Source organism: Pecten maximus, chromosome 12 (genome assembly GCF_902652985.1).
Source record: "Pecten maximus chromosome 12, xPecMax1.1, whole genome shotgun sequence".
NCBI lineage: Eukaryota > Metazoa > Mollusca > Bivalvia > Pectinida > Pectinidae > Pecten > Pecten maximus.
Window position 1 is genome coordinate 35,842,241 of NC_047026.1, and position 23,739 is coordinate 35,865,979.

General features: G+C 34.4%; 1 protein-coding gene across 1 annotated transcript in view; it reads left to right on the top strand.

The window, feature by feature from the left end:
* The first annotated feature begins 4,452 nt into the window (after nucleotides 1-4,452).
* The window catches only part of LOC117339123 (cytochrome P450 3A24-like), a 43,918-nt gene continuing 24,631 nt past the window's right edge, over nucleotides 4,453-23,739 (top strand). The window contains exon 1 of the mRNA XM_033900535.1: nucleotides 4,453-4,560. The gene's annotated coding sequence lies outside the window, so the exon portion shown is untranslated. The remainder of the gene's footprint in view (nucleotides 4,561-23,739) is intronic.

A 23,739-nucleotide genomic window follows, 5' to 3' on the forward strand; every position in this document is an offset into this window, starting at 1 on the left:
CAGAATAGCCTTACGACCATACCACTCTATTACACAGCCATACACAGAATAGCCTTACGACCATACCACTCTATTACACAGCCATACACAGAATAGCCTTACGACCATACCACTCTATTACACAGCCATACACAGAATAGCCTTACGACCATACCACTCTATTACACAGCCATACACAGAATAGCCTTACGACCATACCACTCTATTACACAGCCATACACAGAATAGCCTTACGACCATACCACTCTATTACACAGCCATACACAGAATAGCCTTACGACCATACCACTCTATTACACAGCCATACACAGAATAGCCTTACGACCATACCACTCTATTACACAGCCATACACAGAATAGCCTTACGACCATACCACTCTATTACACAGCCATACACAGAATAGCCTTACGACCATACCACTCTATTACACAGCCATACACAGAATAGCCTTACGACCATACCACTCTATTACACAGCCATACACAGAATAGCCTTACGACCATACCACTCTATTACACAGCCATACACAGAATAGCCTTACGACCATAACACTCTATTACACAGCCATACACAGAATAGCCTTACGACCATACCACCCTATTACACAGCCATACACAGAATAGCCTTACGACCATACCACTCTTTTACACTGCCATATACTACATTCACAAATATACACAGAATTGTCAAAGATTGACTCCTCTATCAGCTCAATAATATTAGTTTTATTTTCCGCTGTTTGATAATCAAAATATCATGATTTATTTTCTTGGCTCTACCAAAATTTTACTCTCAAATAAGATATTGATTATATCATGATATATGAGCTGAAAGAAGAGACAAATTTGGGGCACATGAGTGTTCTATGAAGTATCGTAACGAGGGTAACGTCGTCGTATCATCTAGGATCACATATAATGGTAAAGTGTGTTCATACACCAATAACCAAATTATGTATAAGTGGACATCAGCAATAACAATGCATGTACATCAGTTGGTTGGCATAATGACAATGGCACGACAGGTGTTTCCAAAGGTTAACAATGAGGAACCATGTGGTTACAAACACGTTACCAATTACAATAATGTTAACCGCAGTTTATTAAATTTGCTCAGATATTAAACATAATCATATAAAAGGAGAAGATAGATAATAACGTTATATGGGTATTTAAATTTAGTCTTATATTTTCCCACATAAACAACTGTTCTGCTTCCCTAATTATACTAATATTATTCTGGGTAAAAAACGATCATATTAAGACAATTCGGCGAACAACAGTTCCCGTCGGATGTATAATGATATGCCAGGAATGTATAAATGAAAACTTTTCAACAAACAAGGTGAACAAATAATCCAAGTACGTTTCAATGAATGATAGTGTAGGAAATAGAACCTGGACAATATATCAATTTGATAAAGGTCAGGGTCAGAGCGACCTATGTTTGATAGAGGATCAAGTATGAAGAAAGACGGACGGACGTACACAACACAAAAATAGAGTCCCCCCTCCCCCCGTTCCAGTTGTGGAACTATTAACTTTGTTTACGTAGTGTCATTGAAAACTATGATAACTGTATGAGGCCTTATCGAATATACAACACATCAAATACATCACCAGAGTTAGTTTCGGTGCTGAAATTTGTGATATAGTTTACCCTTCCTTTTGCATGTAGATGATCACTATTCAAGATATTTTCGATGTCTAAAATATCCAGTGTCGACTAATGACGGCCAAAACCTTACGATGCAGGGGTTGGGAGATGCTAGTTGATGGTGACTATAGCAAATTCAACTGGTCGACATGATGACTTCATTTGAAAACGTTATATTGTTTTTGTTCGATAGTTAGAATTCGAAATCAGACGTGTTCGACGTTACTAGATATGCCTGGTTGGGTGTTGTAACCTCCCTAGTTCTTATTTTGATAATTTTACTTACCCGGGTATCACATTGACATGGTTGACAGGTTTTGTCGATGAAGCAGAAGACGCTTGCTGTTCCGGAATACTTGGTCTTATTCTCATTGGACGTGTTCAAGGGTCTCCATGCAAATCTCGTATTTTATATGAAATGGTTTTCAGTATTGTAAATCCACAACGGTCAGGTATGAACGATTGGGTGGAGGTTAGGTAAAGTGATACCCCTATTATTGTCGTCACGTTTCTATACTGTACATGAATCAGTTCACGCCATGTTTTTTTACTTGTTCAAGCTAAACACTCAATTTCAAAATCGACGCGGTTGTTTGTACATTGCGGCTCGACGGTGTAAAGTGAATTCATTCATGCGCAAAATGTGTTCCCGGTGACAATTCGATCAATCAAATACTTTGTTAAATAAAACACAAGAAAATAATAGCATGATTTAAGTGATAATAGATGCTGTTAAAAAAGATCAATAAAAATCAACTCGGATTCGTATGTTATTTCATTATTATCTTGCACTGTTTTTCATGCGAATACGGGCTATTCCAGTTGTTGAACTCAAATTTCGGAGCTGTCAGCAAGGCGAGAATTACAAACCATAACCAAGACTTTTATCAACATACTTTTAAAAGAGCGCAATATGATATTTTTGTTTGCAAAAATAAACATGATTTTGTAATATTTGATTTTGTTTTGCAATGATTTTAAAGTAGTGTGAAAGAGCTACCCTTGGATGTACAAATATCACCTTCGTTAGGCCACCTGATTGGTCGGGTATGAACCTAAGGTTCGTCCCTGAAACCCCTATTTTTTTTCTGTTGGAAGAAATACAATATTTTTGTCTGAAAACAAAATCTCTAGCATCACTAATGAGTCCTAGAAGAACAAAACAGTTCCTAGCACAGCGTAACATTCATAATGTTTCCTACGCCGTATCTAACACAGAATTGAACTTTTCAGACACTTGACAAACGATCGAGGAAAACTACTACTCAAAAATCATCATCTGACAACGTTTTCATACCTTGATTTTTTAACCTGTTTTTACTATCAAATCATAACATTTTAAACACCACTTACGAATTGACACATTTCTGCACAATATTATTATTTTATTACTTACAATTACAGGCATGTACTTTTAGAGGGAATGTTTAGATCTGTATCAGTGAGGCGGTCTATATACATATAACATACATATAACTGAGGTATTCAAACCAGTACAGGTTCCAGTGGACTTGTAGTAGATCTTTTTCAATTAATTTTTATTCTGAAAAAGAGACTTCTTAAAATAATGTATTTAAGTTATATTTGATTTCTTAACTGAATGAAGAAACAATAAAAAAAACAACAATAAAAAACAATGTGTGACATTATAAACATGTGACATATATATGTGTGTCATGCGACTTTTGTTTACAAAGTAAACCATTCAGATTAATTTCCTGTAATTAATTCATGGAACTGTAGCAATTACCAGAATGTGAGACGAATATATGAATTTATAAGCTGTTTACAGTTATTTGCCGTTTAAATTAATAACGATATATTTAACTACATTAACGAAATGTTACAAATGATAAACGTTAGAAGTATGAATACGGTTTAAGTTAATAAACTCTGAGAATAAAGGTACCCGTTTAAATTCGGGTTCCAATTGGGGACACTTTATTCTATTATATTATTTAGATTCAATGAAGCTTTTTGAATTTAGGGAACTGTTGCTGTGAATGAGCAGTTCGATTTGATAGACTGCTTATATTGAATAGCAATTAAATAAAATCCATTCTTTGAATTACCCGGGATAAATAACGACTTGTAGAATGAAAATAAAATTAATTACGGAAATTATTTGAAATAAGTAATTATTTAGATTAAACGAAAAAGTTGTAATTAACCAACTATTAGAATTAATTAACTATTGTATTCATGGTTATTTCATTGAGAGGGACTATTTGAAAGGAATGTATTTTAATTGCAAAAGTTGTTTGAATCAATTAAAGTAAAAATATTGTAATGGATCATTTTTTATGTATTCGATGTTATGAGTAGATCGGCCCTGTCCTTTAAAGCCATGACAACATCAGGCTAGTTTTATAATTAGGCTATTCAAAGAACGGGTTTCCCTAAGTGTTTCCCATTATACATAATACTATATGTGTTTGATATTATAAATCGTTGTTTTTAACAATTTTCTTCGCGCTCCAGTGGTTATATGGTTAAATGACATAAATGTATTCACGTATACGAAGAAAAAAATGAAACATTTTACATTATTTATCAATCCTAACTGAAATTTTACATTCTGTTCATAAAGTTAACAAAAATATCTCGGATAAGCTTCACAACTACACATGTGATACCTGAAATCAGACATGTATATTGACATTCATTTTCGGAGGGACGTCTGGTAGATTCATATCTGATTTGCACTCACTACAATGTGGAGACACACTTGCACACGCATACACTGGAACATTAACACATTTATATATAGTTGGACCGACCTGTCTGTTCTGTATTTCGGCATATGCTACACTGTAGTCGTAGCGTTAAGTCGGACAGAAAAAGATTGCTCTTAAAATGAATATAATGTTTCATTCGGAAAGAAGGTTGGAAACCCCGGAAAGGTACAGTATGAACTTTCCAGTATATGTCGAAGTACTTAGTTTATGTTTTAAATAGTGCGACTGTATCATCAGTTCCTGTGGACCAGGTGTAAGACAAATGATAAACATACTGTCTTAGCATACATTTTATACAGGTGTAGATACGCATACCGAACATATTAAGTGGATATGCATGGTGAATTAGAAAATAGGGTTGTTCTGATGGACTGATGAAGGAACACTTTACTCGTTTCTTGAATACTGCGTAGCGGGGGTGGATTCTTAATAAAGTGGTAGAGGGGAGGGGGTGGGGCTGGGGGTTGGCTGGATATTATTTTCGGTGGTCGGGGGATGAATTTCTGATTCGATTAGACCGTCAAAGACATAGCTATGAGGGAACGTTATGTCTGTGGTTTGAGGGGCATTGGCCTGCGATCTGAGGGTACTTTGTCTATGATCTGAGGGGCATTGGTCTGCGATCTGAGGGTACTTTGTCTATGATCTGAGGGGCATTGCTCTGCGATCTGAGGGTACTTTGTCTATAATCCGAGGGGCATTGGTCTGCGATCTGAGGGTACTTTGTCTATGATCTGAGGGGCATTGGTCTGCGATCTGAGGGTACTTTGTCTATGATCTGAGGGGCATTGCTCTGCGATCTGAGGGTACTTTGTCAATGATCTGAGGGACATTGCTCTGCGATCTCAGGGTACCTTGTCTATGATCTGAGGGGCATTGGTCTGCGATCTGAGGGTACTTTATCAATGATCTGAGGGGCATTGGTCTGCGATCTGAGGGTACTTTATCAATGATCTGAGGGGCATTGGTCTGCGATCTGAGGGTACTTTATCAATGATCTGAGGGGCATTGCTCTGCGATCTGAGGGTACTTTGTCTATGATCTGAGGGGCATTGGTCTGCGATCTGAGGGTACTTTGTCTATGATCTGAGGGACATTGCTCTGCGATCTGAGGGTACTTTGTCTATGATCTGAGGGGCAATGGTCTGCGATCTGAGGGTACTTTGTCTATGATCTGAGGGGCATTGGTCTGCGATCTGAGGGTACTTTGTCTATGATCTGAGGGACATTGCTCTGCGATCTGAGGGTACTTTGTCTATGATCTGAGGGGCATTGGTCTGCGATCTGAGGGTACTTTGTCTATGATCTGAGGGACATTGCTCTGCGATCTGAGGGTACTTTGTCTATGATCTGAGGGGCAATGGTATGCGATCTGAGGGTACTTTGTCTATGATCTGAGGGGCAATGGTATGCGATCTGAGGGTACTTTGTCTATGATCTGAGGGGCAATGGTATGCGATCTGAGGGTACTTTGTCTATGATCTGAGGGGCATTGGTCTGCGATCTGAGGGTACTTTGTCTATGATCTGAGGGGCATTGCTCTGCGATCTGAGGGTACTTTGTCTATGATCTGAGGGGCATTTGTCTGCGATCTCAGGGTACTTTGTCTATGATCTGAGGGGCATTTGTGTTTTAGGTAATTATCAATTATATGCGATTCAAAGAGATAATTCTGTGAATAGCGTGATAAAAAAATGTTTTTGCTTACAAATGTACGACAATCCAAGATTCAATGTGATTTAATTTCAAAGAAGTTAATTAAAGCATTTCAAAACATACTGCTACTCAGGGACTTTAAATGTGATCTAATTATTTTAATCATTGACTTGTGTGTAGATATTTTACTAAAAATAGAAATTGCAAAACTCAAAAAGGAAGATTATTCATTCAACAAAATGTATATAAGTATTCATTAAAACAAAAACTTAACCTATTGTAATCTGTCATTAACTTTCGACATAATGATTGTATATGGAATTATTTGTTTATTGAGATATTAAGCATCGTATGTAATGTTATCATTATTATCTCAATACAATGTTTACAATGGTTAAGAAACATGGACTAAACACTGAGAAATATCATGTCAGATGAAACCAAGTAATTCAACAAAAACGAAGTTTAAATGATACCTGATATATGACTGAGATTCTTAATTCAATGTTATTGGTATACTATAGATCTGAATTTATCGAACGCTTGCAATAAAGATCTACACGAATATGTATGCTTACTTTTGGCTTTGATTGTTGTAAATAAAACCTGTCCACACCTTACCTTAATGCGATTTTAACATCAACATACCATTTGACAAGTCGGGAATCTATCAGATAGCGATCAGACTCGTGGTTGGCTTACACTGGAAATGTTACTATCAGGTTCGTGCAGTGAATTACTGATGTTTATCGATTTCCCAGTATTATATATAATATTACTTTTTATGGACTTTATGTAAAACTCTAAATGAAAGTTTGACACTATCATTTTACTTACATGTTTGTGATAATTTCGTGTTAAAATAGATTTCTTTATTGAAAGAAATTCAAATATTTTATACACTTTAAGATTTCCCAACGATAACCGATGTGTGTTTCGTCTGTATAACATATACATGTACGTCTCACATATTCTAATAATTGAAGTAGAATTCGCTGATGTTACTAGTAGATAGGGGTACGGTATAAAATGTATTTATGTTGAAAACAAATCGCCCTAAATAGTATTAAGGTTAGTAAAGAATGACACTGAGAGTACGTTTTACTAATAAATGTGTCAATAGTCACTTTCGGGAACCCCTTTCTTCAATAGCCAACTAATCCTTTCTACATGACTCATTTCTAGACCTGCTTCTATTTCCATCTCAACCTTCTTCCCACTCTTCTGTTTCGATTTTAACTATCTTTCCTTTCGGCCACTCTCCTGCTACGATCTTAATCATCCTCCCATGATTCTCCTGTTTCAATCTTAATTACCCTCCTATTTGGCTACTCTCCTGCTTCCATCTGAATCATCCCCCTATTCAGCCACTCTCCACCTTCCATCATAATCATCCCCCTATTCAGCCACTCTCCACCTTCCATCTGAATCATCCCCCTATTCAGCCACTCTCCACCTTCCATCATAACCATCCCTCTATTCCGCCACTCTCCAGCTTCCATTTTAATCATTCTCCAATTCGGCTACTCTCCTGCTTCTACTTCATCATTCTCCAATTCAGCCACTCTCAGTGTTTCCATCAAAATCGTCCCGCTATTTAGCCACTCTCCACCTTCCATCTTAACCATCATTCCATTCTGCCAATATCCTGCTTCCTTCCTGATCACCCTCCCATGCAGCCACTCTCCTACTTCAATCTGAATCATCCTTCCTTAAGGCCGCGCTCCTGCTTCCACCTTAATCATCCGCTCATGCGGCCGTTCTCCTGCTCTGCTTCCATCTTAAGCATCCTTCCATACAGCTACTTTCCTCCTTCTATTCTAATCATACTCTCATGCAGCCAATTTTCTGCTTCCGTCTTAATCATCCTCCAATAAAGCCACTCTCCTGTTTCCATTTTAATCATCGTCCTATAAGGTCACTCCTCCGCTTCAATCCCAATCCTTCTTTCATGCAGCCGTTCTCCTGCTTCCATCTTAATCCTCCCATCAGGCTACTCTCCCCTTTCCACCTTAATCATCCTCTCATACGGCCACTCTACGGAGCCTATCTTATTCATCCCCTCATGCGGCCACTATCACGCTTCCATCTTTATCTTTCTACAGTTCGCCTACTCTCCAGCTTTCATCTGAGGCATCCGTCCAGTCGGGCACTCTCCTGCTACCAACCCAATCATCATTCCGGTCGCTTTCTCCTGCTTCTATTTCTGTCAACTTTCCCGTCTGTCATTCGCCACTCTCTCGCTTCTATTTTTATCTCAACCTTCCTTCAACTCGCTCACTCTTCTGCCTCTATTTCATTTTTAATCTTCTTCCAATTCGTTTATTCTTCAGATTCTATTTCCATCTTAACTTTCCTTCCATGCGGCCACTCTCAAGTTTCTATCTTCTTTCAAACCTTACTACAATGGCCACTTTCCTGCTTCGATTACTATCATTCGGCTACTTTCTTGCTTTTTCTTTTTTTTCATGTCAAACTTACTTACTATTCGGTTTCTCTTCTGCTTCTATTTCCATATTAAACTTCATCCCATTTGGCTACTTTCCTGTCTCAATTTCCATTTCATCCTTCCTCCTATTTGGTCACTCTCCTCCTATTTTCATCTCAGTCTTCCTCGCATTCGGCCAATCTCCTGCTTCTAGATTTAATCCATCTGACCTTTTCTTTTAGTCAATATAGTTGTGTAGTCTCCGTGTGCTTTCTATCAAATAATATTTTCACACAACATTGGATTTAATCCTTGACAAATCTCTTCATCCACACCATACGCCTATTGAGTATACACAAATATGACCTTTTTCTTGTTTAGGATATGAAAGTGGTAAGCGATTCCGATTAATGTTTTTAATATTTGTGTTTTCACTAGTAGTTATCATTTGACATGGGATATTTGAACTAATTTGTTTTTCAATATTCTACAGGAATTACAAAAAAAGTTCTCAATCGAGTAATTATTTCTAATGTTTGGGATATTTTATTCTCATACTCAGATGCATTTGGTGATAAATCTGATATGTGCACTATTTAGTTTTCCAATATTCTAAAGGAATTCCAAAATGTCCTCAAGTGAGGTATTGTTTTCAACGTTTAGGATATTGTGTGCTCAGACTCAAATGTATTTAAGGATTGAATCTTGATTTGGTCGATTTCATGGGGTCATGAATTGAGTTGCTCTTGAGACAAATTTAATGAACTGCCAAGCAGTTCATGTTGAATTTGTCTCAAGAGCAACTCAATTCATGACCCCATGAAATCGACCAAATCAAGATTCAATCCTTATATTTGAATTGTTTTTTGTTTGTTTTTTTTTTAATAAAAAAGTCGGCCTAGATATTAATGTCTCGAAGCTTGTGCAAGTCCAAATGGGGAAAAGCCCGAGGAGTTCCGGATTGTGCATGTCTAGTCGGTCGAGTAAAATAGTCCGCAATTTTAGGATTAAAAACAGCATTATTTTGTCAAAATAGAAGTACCTAGCATATCTGGTCTTTCATAAAATACTAGAATACATTATCAATTTGATAATTTTAATAATTGTTCTATGTTTATAACAACAATGTAAAAAAAGTGAAATAGTTCCGCGGAAGGATTTTAACCATGTATTCATACGCACTGTTCAGTGTTAATCTAGTCAAATTCATGAGCAAATGAAACAGATTAAGTTTAGTAGTTTCATCGAGTCCAAGTTGAGTAGAAATTGAAATATTTGTTAATAAATCTGGTAATATTCTTAAGGAATTTCAAAAATATCTCAAGTGAGTTATTATTTTCAATGCCTAGGCTTTTCTTTGCTATTGCTATTGCACTATTCAACCGAGTTTCAAGAAAGTATAGTCGAGTTACGTAAAATACGGGCCCAAATACAAGTTTTCTTGAACTCTTTGTCTTCGTACGAAAATGCATTATTCTAATCAGTCAATTTTGAACGTTATTTTTGGTTTAGATGTACGATATTGTGTTAAGATTGTAATTGCTTTATTTCAATGAAAATGGACGATGGTATAATTACCTGTCACAAGTGGATGTGTTGATGTCTGATAAATCTATCCACTGGATTTGGGCTACAGGCATTGCCTATCATAGAGTGTCTTATATTACAATCGTTCAAAATGTAATACGCCTCTTGATTGGTGAACGAGGTAAATGTCGTAGTATAGTCACGAATCACCATTCGCAATTTTCTCATTTGCATATAAAGCCCGGATTGCGATTCTTAATGACGTCGATGACTCAGACAGGTCAAGAACGATACCTTGACCTCGAATTGCCAGTAGAATGTCATCTCACTTTAAAGGCTTTTTACGTCACGAAATCTAGGCAGTGACCTAGATTTCTAGAAAGATACTTAAACATCCACATATAAAGATATATATATATATCGTTATGGCGGACCTATAAGTATACACACACACACACACACACACACACACACACACACACACATATATATATATATATATAATTTGTCGAGTAGTAATAACGACATTACAGATAAGTAAATTGTCGAATTTTCAGGCAATCTGGCACTTTATCACGATTTATATATATATCTACTTCTGGGCGAATAAAATATTTGTGCGGTAAAAAAATAAATGAAAAAACATTTTGTATTTGTTTGTTATTATCAGAATCAGCTTGGTTTAAGTCTATTTACCGTGAATGTTATATGATTTAAATATAACTTTTATCGTACCCATAGGTCGATATATACAATTTATGCTTCTTTTTCATATTATATATATCGACAACCGCAGAAAGTCCTCATATGATTTAATAACAGTTAATTGTAATGGTAATGGGAATAAAGTTAGAACAGTCAACAGATTTATACATTTAATAAATATTAGAAGATGCGTTGAAATATTCTAATCAAGACAATTTATTAATTTTTGAAGGTTTTCATTTTTGTATTCTGTTAAAAATAAACACAATTGTTACAACGTGTTTTTATGATTGTACGAGACAATAGTCAAAATGCTGCTACTTATGTTCAAATGCTGTATTGAAATTAAGAACCTTTAATTTTGGCTTGTATACTCTACTTTATATCAACCTGGTAAAAAATGACCTCATCAAAAGTCCATAATTGATAAATTATGAAGTGTTATACGCAAATAAATACAGTGATATTGTTATACTCCGATATGAAAGTGGGAGTGGAAGATGCTAGGTCTTTCGCGGAGTCAATAAATTACCATTTCCTGTATAGTTATATCCCGATAACCTAAACAAATTTAATCCTTAAATAAGCAATAACATTTTATCCTCCCACCTTTTGTATGTTATCAGGGGTTTTACTCGCTCCAAGATACATTTTACCGGTACACATGAGAGGACAAATGCTATTTAAATTAATCAGACATATTGTTTATGTATACATGTAACTAAAATTGTTTAGTACTGAAAATTGCATTATTCCGTGTTACATGCATGTTGTGTTATTTGACCTATTGGTAGTAAATAATGCGAGATTATATCCGCAGTATAATCTATTTATATATTTCCATTTACGGTAAAACGTATTGAAGAATCATCATGGTTCATCTGCGTATAAACCCCTTAAACCTTAAACTAAACAAACGGATTGTAGCAGATCACTTCCAAATGTTATTATCTGGTTTAAACCTGCATGAAACGCTAATTTGTTACAGTTCAGCTTCCTGTCTCTTTAAACTTAATAAACATGTAACACTATGCTTATGGTATAGGCCTAAATGCCTCTGGGATTGCAGTCTTAGTCTGCATATTTTGTAGGTAATGATTTACTGCAAAAATGCAACCAATTAATATAAGTCAAAAACTATCGCCATATTAACACATTGCTGCATTGTAATATAGCTACATGTATTCTGTAAACAGTTTGTTCTGTCCATTGTGTGACTGTACTAATTAAACTGTTTAATACTTGTTTTAATCATAAATATGTAATGACAAACAGTGCTACTATTTTGCCTAAGGAAATTTGTAAAGTGCATAGAAATATCAATATTCCCGTCGCCATGCATTTATATTTGAAATACCAGTCAAACCTTCATACGCGTTCGGAGACATTGTGCCATTGGAGTACAAACGTTTCTTTCTTATTTGATGGATTTACGTAAATTATTAGCATATTTATGTAAGTAAAGGTCTGCACTAACAGACTGGTGATTAAAATTAGACGATTACATTTACGACAGTAGATTATGCTTAATCTACATATAAAGGTATTATTCAGGTGGCTCTTTACACTTGCGGTTGTACTCAATAGACACTTGTGACATATATAGTGCCTGCCATAGACATCCATGCCTAATTTAGAATGTATACATTTACAAACATAATGTACATCTAAACACCAACGAGTGCATACAATTGCATATCCTTTTGGTTTCATTTTGTTTTTACATTTATGTATCACATCATGAATATATCAACCGATTAAAATTTATATGAAATTTTATACCGTTTGAAATAAAGCGAAATTAAATATCACCAACCAAGTTATACAGTTTTTGTGGCCAAATTATTTCATACCTCCCGGTGCTCGTTGCTTCATTTCGTTTTTTTATCTATTTAACTGGTCATGAATTAATCCATAAAAAACTAATGTTAGTGTCAATGAAATCGAATTCCAAATTCGAATAGACACATGATCAGTGGACAATAAAACCGATTCGCCAGATGATCAGTTGATGCTCATAAATTAAATAGTATCAATTGGAAATATCTTCCATATCCCTCTTCAGTTCTAATAGAGGTAAACAATAAACAAAAAAACAAAAAAACAAAAAACATAAGTTTTGTTTATCAACACTCCTGCTACACACATTGATCAGTGATTATGATTTTAGTCGTCATATGCAGTTCCGGATTTTAACAATGCATTATATATCTATTAATAATATTCCAATTGGAAACCGTTGTACATTTGACTTAAAGGATACCTTACCCGATATATGATATTGACTATAAAATTTGTATTTATCTATATGAATAATTGGTGAGTGCGATGTGCATATCTACTTCACGAAGAAACTACGAATGTGCACAGTATATTCGTTTATATGACATGATCTAGTTTGTACGTTTAGTAATACATACAGCTAATATACAGGAAATATTAAATGTATGTCTAGATATATTATATGAAAGAATGTGCACGGGTTTTTGGCGGTAAGACCTCCCATGTGATTCTCATATGTCTAGCTCGACAGCGACGATACTATAAAACTGGAGGTTTCGTCGTCACCTTGTCTCACCTGTCAACGCTAGCTCTGTAAAGTGTATACAAGGTTTACCCGTACACCTGTGCCATCGCTTTCGTCGTCGTTCTTTTCATCTTCTCATCGCATCACTGGTTTGTACATTTGCTATTTTTCACCTAACGCATGATTGCTTTACCACCTATTAAAGCACAGAGACGCTGATGGCGAGGAGTTATGTGGCCGCTGTTTAGATGTGACTTTTTAGGCTATTGTTTGGGTCAAGCAATGCTAGACGAGGAGGGAGAATGAATTGAAGATGGAGCAGAAGGCGTGGAGTGGGAAAATGGGGAAATTATATAAAACGAAGGCCGTGCAGATAGCATCGCCGTCGGCCACTGTATAAAAAGGGCGTTAAAATACCTTTAAAACTTGATATCAATTTTTCTCTAACATCTTTCCTATCATCTTTTTCCGAAACACTCTCATACACACGCACATACATAAATACATATACACACATATTTATAAGAAATGAAGGCGTGGCCAAAGCCAGTTATAAATAATCGTGGCGAAAGACATCTATTTTTCGTTTAAATACGTGCCACTAGTCGACTTACATTGTTGCCTCGATGTTTCTTAAAGGACAGGTTATCACAGGTAGGTTATAGTGCTTCAATATTTTATGATTCGAAGCTCTTTATTCGTCTTACTAATATCGATTCTGTGTTTGAGTGTGTCTTATAATCGTACCCAGCATTCCATTCATCGGATGTGATGACATACTTTTGTCCTACATTATCAACTTCGTGATTCCAAAACAATGGAGATCGTGGCCTTGGTGTCGAGTGAATTGATCACGGGATTTAGCAGCACTTTTATTTTCTATGTTGGTTTTAATTCTAATTATATATCACATCTACAGTACAATTTACCCGTACAGAGGATAATCTTAGCTATTGTCTTAGCTGTTCAAATGATGGTCTGTTACCTCTAAATAAGGGCATTTGGTTCCTATCCGTTGCTGATGATATTGTGATCAGTGTTGTATGATGTTTTGTATGTTTAACTATCTTCATACATTCAAAAGTTCTTTGATTCAAAAATTCATGATTTCTTATCATCGACATGAGAACATTTGACCTCATTTTAATATTTTATAAGGTACTGATCTAAGTACCATTTATATTGTCATGAAAGACATTACTTATTAGTAGAATACATTAAAGTGTTATTATACTACATTTTAGAGATAGTACAGTAACATATAGTACAATATAATTCAAACAATTGACAATGATATTGACATACACTTCAATGTAATTTTGATACAACACAATTTTACATGACAAATTACACTGTTTTCATAAATATTTTACAATAATATAACATTATCAATAATGTTATAATATACTACAATAAATCGCTTTATGCATATATATGCATCACATTTTTTTTAACAAATAGCTATATTACTACAACACTTTACAACGGTCAATATTGAGCATAACATCAAGGATGCTATCATAATACAATTAAACACTTATATTGCAGCCCAATGGTATTTTTAAAAAATTGTAGTACTCGTCTACAGTTTTTATTATAATACATAAAGCATTTATAGTATCAATACATGTTATTATGATACATTTTAATGGTATTCTAATATAGCATAACTGTTACACATATTACAATTTGTTATTATGATGCATCACAATGTTACTCCAATACTTAACATTGTCACAATCACACAATGATATAATGATTTTTTTCCCAAAGAATACGTTTTAGTTTTAACTTAATTCCGAGCTAGCTTTTGGTTATTTGGTTTGAACCAAATGTCACAGCTAGCTGTTTTATATATTTGTTTTATTTTAATGTCTAAGTCAGCTCTTTTACTTTTATATTTTTGAGGAGTTATATATACGTCTTCCGCGAAACATATATATATATATGTTCCAAAGGGAATTTACAAATTTGTTTCTCCTAAAAGGTTGTACCAGTTCAACTTGTCGCTGTTAGATAAAGGTAAGTATTTTTAGATTTACGTTAGTGTTTTGCCAATTGTTACATATAAATAGCTGCATGTCAGCAAAAGACATTTAATTATGTATCACTCGCAATGACCTAATTTCAGCACAATGATATGTTCCAAACATGTAGTTTACGTTATAAATAATGTGCATTATAAGTCTGTTGTGTGGAATAAGCCTAATAATAGTAAGAAATGTGAGTTACCATCCTAAACATGGCAACCATTAATATGGAATAATGTTGTCAACTATAAAATTCTCCTTAGACCGTATTGTCCTAGACCTTTCTCCTGGGCTCAAATTCTGTACAAATACAAACATTATTACATGAACACAAATATCGATTTGTATGGAGACATTTGATAAGTATACATAGAATTAAAACAAGAGTTCCGAGGGAGTAGGCGTCTTCTGTTTTACCGATATGCCCGCCATACCAATCTAGGTCAAGTCATAAAATGATAAATAGCTTGGTGACAACATATCCATTAGGGATATCAGCAAGCATCGAATACGTCAAGGAAATAGAATATATCCAAATAAGGTCATGGTAATACCATATTTCCCTTGGTCTTCTCGAATCCCTGTGTCATTAGTGTCTACCTCAGCAGTCGACATCTGTCACGGAAGTCGTGATAATGGGAACATGTCCTTGGAAGTCGTGATAATGGGAACATGTCCTTGGAAGTCGATTCAACTGGGTCATGGAACAACCGTATAGGAAGGGGGAGAAATGAACAGTTTACAATTAGGAAATTTACATCAGAACGTTTAACATACAGCTTAATTGTAAACTGTCCCTGATGGTTACGTTGTAAGTAAAGATTGAGGTATGCAGATGGTGTGAAACATTCTGTCGTGTCCTTAATGTTAAATTCCTCGAGGTATACGACATTGTCAATTTAGGTTCTGTTATTTAAACATAACACATAGTCAATAAGCATTGTGCCTATAAATGTTTATGTACAACGAATCACTGTTTGTTGATAAAGTGTGCAACTACATAATATTATCTTATTCATATTTTCGTTAAATGTGTTGAGGTTGTCACTTTACACACATTATAATTAAAAATGTCACTTTGGCGTAACACCTCTATTCCACTAATTCTTATTTTGAGCACACTATTTAAAACATGTTTGCGTGTTTTTGCTTATAAAGTAGAACTCTTATTATCTTGATTATTCGGTCTATCCAAAGAATCAATCAACCGATAGAGTTACGTAACTGATACCTTATGAATTACAGGCAACATTCATTCCCATAAAAAGCACTTTCTTTGAGACGTTGAAATAGATATATATTTTCATTGAAATACTCTTTTATGCATGTATGAATTTGGATTGTAAAATTTGGAAATCTTTTTGATGCGTTTTGACAGTTTTAAGTAAACAAGTTTTTTGAAAGTCTATTACTTACGAATTATTATTATTTGATAGGAAGGGCATCTGATGATTATAGTCATACTCAGCATTCTGCTGAAGACATTTTGAAAGCTTATCGTCAATCCTTTTGTGTGTTGTACATGGGATGAAGATATCAGTGTTATTTAGTTTTATTAAGATGTACCTTTACCTCCAGTTCTGTTTACAAGATTACAGTCCCCGATTTAAAAAACTCTAATTGGAATCAAGATTTTATGATCAAAGTTAGATTGGAAATGATTTCACTGTGTATCCATTCTATTTCCTGATGGAAGTAACGGGATTAATGTTACTTATTTCAACGGAACCATAAACAAATAACTCGATAACACAAAGTATTAAGATAATTTAGTAACATGTTCCATTCTGAAATACAAATCGTTCTATAAATATTACATTGGTAAATCACCAATGGATATGTCTTACATTATTTGGATTATCGGGGTTATAAATCAGTCTCAAAATAGCTCTAGCTACATTTTATCTGCTTTATGGACCTATAAAATATGATAATATCCTTTGCAGTAGTGTATCCCCGAGGATACCCTCAACAGTTTCTGCTGCTATCTATGATATACCAAATATACACTGGTCAGTAGTAGGTATATGTAAAGGCGGTAATACAAGAACAACGACACAAATGGTCGATTTTGTGTAGATATGTAAATAAATTCAGATTACCTTTAAAGCTACAGGCACACTAGGCATTTGAATTTTTTTGCAGTGAGTGAATATGACATAAAAAGATTATGTGAATTAAAATGGTATTCAACTGTATACCTGGCGATAGGGTGATATATTTATAGAAGAAATAGGGATTATTTTTCTTTGTTTTAAATGTCTTTGGTAGATATTATAGTACGTATGAATCACCAGGGGTATGTTTTAGTTGTTTCTTTATTCCATCCTAAGTTCCTATAACCTCTCATTGGAGCAAACTTCTTTCCCTTGTACATTTTTTTTTATCTATTTTGCATTGGCTAAATGGCGATCTTTACAGTGCTATGAATTTACATCAAAAAGGTTTACATGGCATTTTGTATTGAAAATATTGTCCACACATGCCTAAAACAATACGGAGAAGCGCGTGTGTAGAGTTTATTTTTATTTCACTTCTTTTTTCTTGAATAAAGGACAGCTCTCCATGTGGTCAAAATAGTTAGGTTAGAGTAAGGCTCGTGGCTTAATTATAGAAATACGACTGAATCAAAATAGCCAAGTTATAGTAAGGCGCGTGGCTTAATTATAGAAGTACGACTGAATCAAAATAGCCAAGTTATAGTAAGGCGCATGGCTTAATTATAGAAGTACGACTGAATCAAAATGAATGTAGAGTACTTGCATTCACTATACAAACAGATACAGGCGGATACAGCATATGCTGTACCCGCCGTCTGGTATAACATAAATAGCCAGAAGACGGAAATATTATGATTATTGTTAGGATGTCCCAGAAATAACGTGGGCGCTGGCGCTTAACCCGATTACAGCTGGTATTATCATTAAAGAATATGTACATTGATACAATTAGAAATTGTGAAATGCTGATATACATTTTATGCATGTCTTCGTTGGAGCAAATCGGACACGTACATAAAAAATCCTCGACGTAGCTTGACCTTGGTGTAATGCCAATAATATCTAGGCATTGAGATTTATTTCGACAATACTTGTTTTACCGGTGCGAGATGAGTCCTGTCAATGATTAGATATGTTTTAACATTACTTGACATACTAGTAAGATTTGAATTTTAGATGATTTTTTAAGATGGTTAACATCTGTTTTAGAGTTTTGATTTTGTTGAATAATGCAGTAATATAGTGTGTGTGATTGCGAATGTAGATCAGGGTTCATTGATATCGATGAGTAAGAAGCATACATATTTCTTTTTTTTCTATCTGAAGATGCATAGTTTTAATTCATTCCTTTCTGAGACAACAATCTTACCTTAGACTACTGTCATATCCATCGGAACATAATATGCCCCTCTCGACTTTGTTTTCAGACAAGGCGAAACGTTTGATATTCATTTAAGTGCCATATCTTCATCATTGTCGTCTTTTTTAAAAAATACATTATCTGACAACATAACTTAATGTCAATGAGACTCGTCCGGATCATTACTGATAATATAACCAACAGAGATTACTTAAAACTAACCTTTATGATACGTTGTTTGATTTTAATTTCTTTTTTAGTAACATTTCTATCTGTTCATCTCATCCTTGATAACTTTAAGGTAAATAATGTTGACACATAATAAACAGTGTTTTTAGAAATGATTAGAATAATGAATAACATTGGATAGTGTTATATTCAACATCATGACCTCATTGCTAAAACGCTTCATTTCTTTAGCATCGCAACAATGGAAGTGTTTATTGTAGTGACAATACCTGATGGTTCCGTAGTCACCAACCCGTTTCTCATTTGGAGAACGTGACATCGGCTGGATTTGACCTAGATTTACATATTGGGTGTCTTCATGAAGCAGAAGACGCTTCACTATTCGAAACACTCCGCCTTATTCTCACTTAGGTCTCTTTGTATTGAATATATAACTGGTCCATGTTTTGTTTTTAATTTTGAGTGATATGAAGTTTGTTTATATAATTATTTATTATATTGTCGGTATTATCTTGTTGTTTTGTTCTCCTATCGTTTAGTTGTTTAGATTTTGACGTTTCGTTTAATACTCTAGTTGCGAGAGAAATATGTATAGCAAATTGAAAATTTAGTAATTACATGAGTCAAGACCATCTATCAATATATTCTTAATATCAAAATGAGTTATGATAAATATTTGCTGGTCGATGAAAGATACCCGTACACCCTGGAAGGGGTCCATTTATACAACAATGGGTGAACTGTTATCAAACATCAGCTCTGTATTTGCATATGGTGGCAGTGACATCACGAAGGCTTACCACGCGCTCAATCATTTTGACTTTTTAGAAGAAAAAGTCATTTCAGGGAATACATTATTGGAATAGGGCGAGCTATTCCTCCTCCTTTCATATCCTCTTTACGTATTATGCGATGTAAATTAACTCTTTGTGTGCTATGTAGATTTCTCCTACTGACAGGTAATAAGATTTAGAATATTTCAGTTTCCATTAACATCAGCAGGTATCTTAATACCATTTAAAGTGCAAATTATTAACATCAATCAAGCCATTCAGATAAATCGTTTGATTTAAATCAGAGCCACCAGCTACACCCTACATTGGCTGTAAACCTTCCCTAGAGTCATCGCTTCTATCGTCACAGTCATCGTCCACTTGGACGTTATGGCGTACACCATTAAATGCTAACAATGACAGGGTTTAGCGGGGTGATTTAGCAAGCTCCCGCGCATTTAAATTTTTGACATCTATTTTGAAGAAAATTAAAAGAGCGATGACTAAATCGATAAAATATACCAACCAGCTTTCTAAAGAAAAATAAACGAAGTGAATATCCATAATAGAAATATCCTAGGAAATAGGTTAATAGATTAGATAATGTCATCTATTAGCACTCGTCGTGTTAACAGTTACAAGCAGGATGTACTCGTTCTAATGGTTCATTTGGGTGAAGTTCGGGTTATTTATATCATATCATATATATAATATCTGATGGGCACTAGTTTCACTGATGCTAGAATATTTTTTTCTTGGCTATGTTTTATTGTTTCAAGGTCATGGGAAACACTTTGATTTGTCAATTTTGTTATATTTCTACTTTCAAAGCTTTTAAAGCAATATTTTGTTTTTCTTTTACGTCTAATAAACATTTAAGTCTATGTGTGCTTTCATTTGTATCAATGAGAACTTTTGAATTGTAAGTAAACCTCGAGTTTTTACTGGGAATATGATAGATACTGAGATGATTACAATATCTCAAAATAGGTCATCATATTAAATAAAATTAGTGTCACAACTTTAAACATCCTGTGAGAACGTAGACTCTTTGACAACGGCCTCTGCTCCTGGTTTTGTTTGCAAGCAAAATGTCACGGATTGTACTATGTTTAAATAGAGTAAATATGAAGAGGAGCCACGGTCGATTGATTTCTGATTACATAGCTTGTCAATTTTAAGAATCTTAATGTGTTTTGAGATTGAATTATGATACTAATATGATACAGTATATGTATATCCTTTCACATAGACATGTAATTACTATGCCATGGGATATTCCTATTTACTAACACAGGATACAGTCACGGAGTTTCTGTGTTCAATATGTACATGTACAAGCCATATCATGCTATATCTTCATTAACTAATTAACGTTATAAAAATCTATAGTTTACTTACATTAAGATATCCTCGTAGGGATGAAAAGAAAAGACCTGTTTGCCATATATTGTAATTACAATGTTTTCACACATTATTATATATATACTATCTACTTCCTCGACGCACCCGTCAGGCAACTCTTAGATAAATCCATGTAATATCCCGGCCATAAGAACCTAATCACGATGCTTACAACAAAAACAGCAGATTGTAAACCAAATATTTAACAGGTCTAATTTCAAATAGGAATATATTTCTCGGTCATGATGTTGATCGCCTAGCACGATGTCGTGATATAACCTTGAGCTTATACTTATCACAAAAGTTACACCTGACATGAGACGTATTAATCTGTTTTAAATATATATATATATAAAGTTTAATACATGTGTTTCCATTTATATCAACTAGATACCATTGACCTTAATCTCTTTCTCATACCCGTATTGTCACTGCATGTTATCTCTATGTGTGATCAATAATATGTTTGAACTGTATCACTCTATAGCACAATTTTGTTAACTCTAACCATTTGTAGAAAATAGCATGCAATGGTGACAAGATAGGGATGTGTAGATGTAATACGTCAGAAATATATAATATTGCAACACGCTGATATATGACACAGAGTAGACATGTAATGTATTGATATACGATACAGTAGAGACATGTAATGTATTGATATACGATACAGTAGAGACATGTAATGTATTGATATACGATACAGTAGAGACATGTAATGTATTGATATACGATACAGAGTAGACATGTAATGTATTGATATACGATACAGTAGAGACATGTAATGTATTGATATACGATACAGTAGAGACATGTAATGTATTGATATACGATACAGAGTAGACATGTAATGTATTGATATACGATATAGTAGATATATGTAATGTATTGATATACGATACAGTAGAGACATGTAATGTATTGATATACGATACAGTAGAGACATGTAATGTATTGATATACGATACAGTAGAGACATGTAATGTATTGATATACGATACAGTAGAGACATGTAATGTATTGATATACGATACAGAGCAGACATGTAATGTATTGATATACGATACAGAGCAGACATGTAATGTATTGATATACGATACGGAGTAGACATGTAATGTATTGATATACGATACAGTAGAGACATGTAATGTACTGATATACGATACATAGCAGACATGTAATGTATTGATATACGATACAGTAGAGACATGTAATGTATTGATATACGATACAGTAGAGACATGTAATGTATTGATATACGATACATAGCAGACATGTAATGTACTGATATACGATACATAGCAGACATGTAATGTATTGATATACGATACGGAGTAGACATGTAATGTATTGATATACGATACAGTAGAGACATGTAATGTACTGATATACGATACAGAGTAGACATGTAATGTACTGATATACGATACATAGCAGACATGTAATGTACTGATATACGATACATAGTAGACTTGTAATGTATTGATATATGACACAGAGTAGACATGTAATGTATTGATATACGATACAGTAGAGACATGTAATGTACTGATATACGATACATAGCAGACATGTAATGTATTGATATACGATACAGAGTAGACATGTAATGTATTGATATACGATACAGAGTAGACATGTAATGTATTGATATACGATACAGAGTAGACATGTAATGTATTGATATACGATACAGTAGAGACATGTAATGTATTGATATACGATACGGAGTAGACATGTAATGTATTGATATACGATACAGTAGAGACATGTAATGTATTGATATACGATACATAGCAGACATGTAATGTATTGATATATGACACAGAGTAGACATGTAATGTATTGATATACGATACAGTAGAGACATGTAATGTATTGATATACGATACAGTAGAGACATGTAATGTATTGATATACGATACAGTAGAGACATGTAATGTATTGATATACGATACAGTAGAGACATGTAATGTATTGATATACGATACAGAGTAGACATGTAATGTATTGATATACGATACAGAGTAGATATGTAATGTATTGATATACGATACAGAGTAGATATGTAATGTATTGATATACGATACAGAGTAGAAATGCAATATATAGTATTCAGTAGAGACATTAATGAGTTTCTTCTCTGCACAAGGAGGATTACATATATCGTGAAAATTATCTAGTTTTTGTTTGACCATCTATTTTTGAGCTTTGTGGCAAAGTCTGTATTGGCGGTAAGCATAATCTAAAGAACAATATGTGTTGTTCTCCTATCGGGTTTTCTTTTCACACGAAGCTTACATATCCATGTCAGTCTATATATATCCTTACCTGTATGTTAACCAACAGAGAACGCTTACGGCTAAATAATAACACCCCGCATCTCTTTTTAAAGCGGTTGTTCCAAACATCACAATAGATAACGGGTGTTAACAGAAAATATTATCACAAAAGAATGCGAGCTGGTGAAGATTATTGGGAGTGTTATGGTCGAGATCATGATCACATTGTTAACTACCCTTTATCCGTTAGTGATATAGCATAAGTCATGCTCGATGTGCATGGATATGCTTAGTAGCTACGATGGTATCACTCAGGATATTAAGGAAGAAATAAAAAGAAATCAATGGTCGTCTTTCAATGACAGCATCATCTATACAATTTGGTTTGAATCCATAGGCTATCGGTGGCGAAACATGTAAAAGAGGACCTCATACAAATTTGAACTCGCGTTTGTATCGTGTT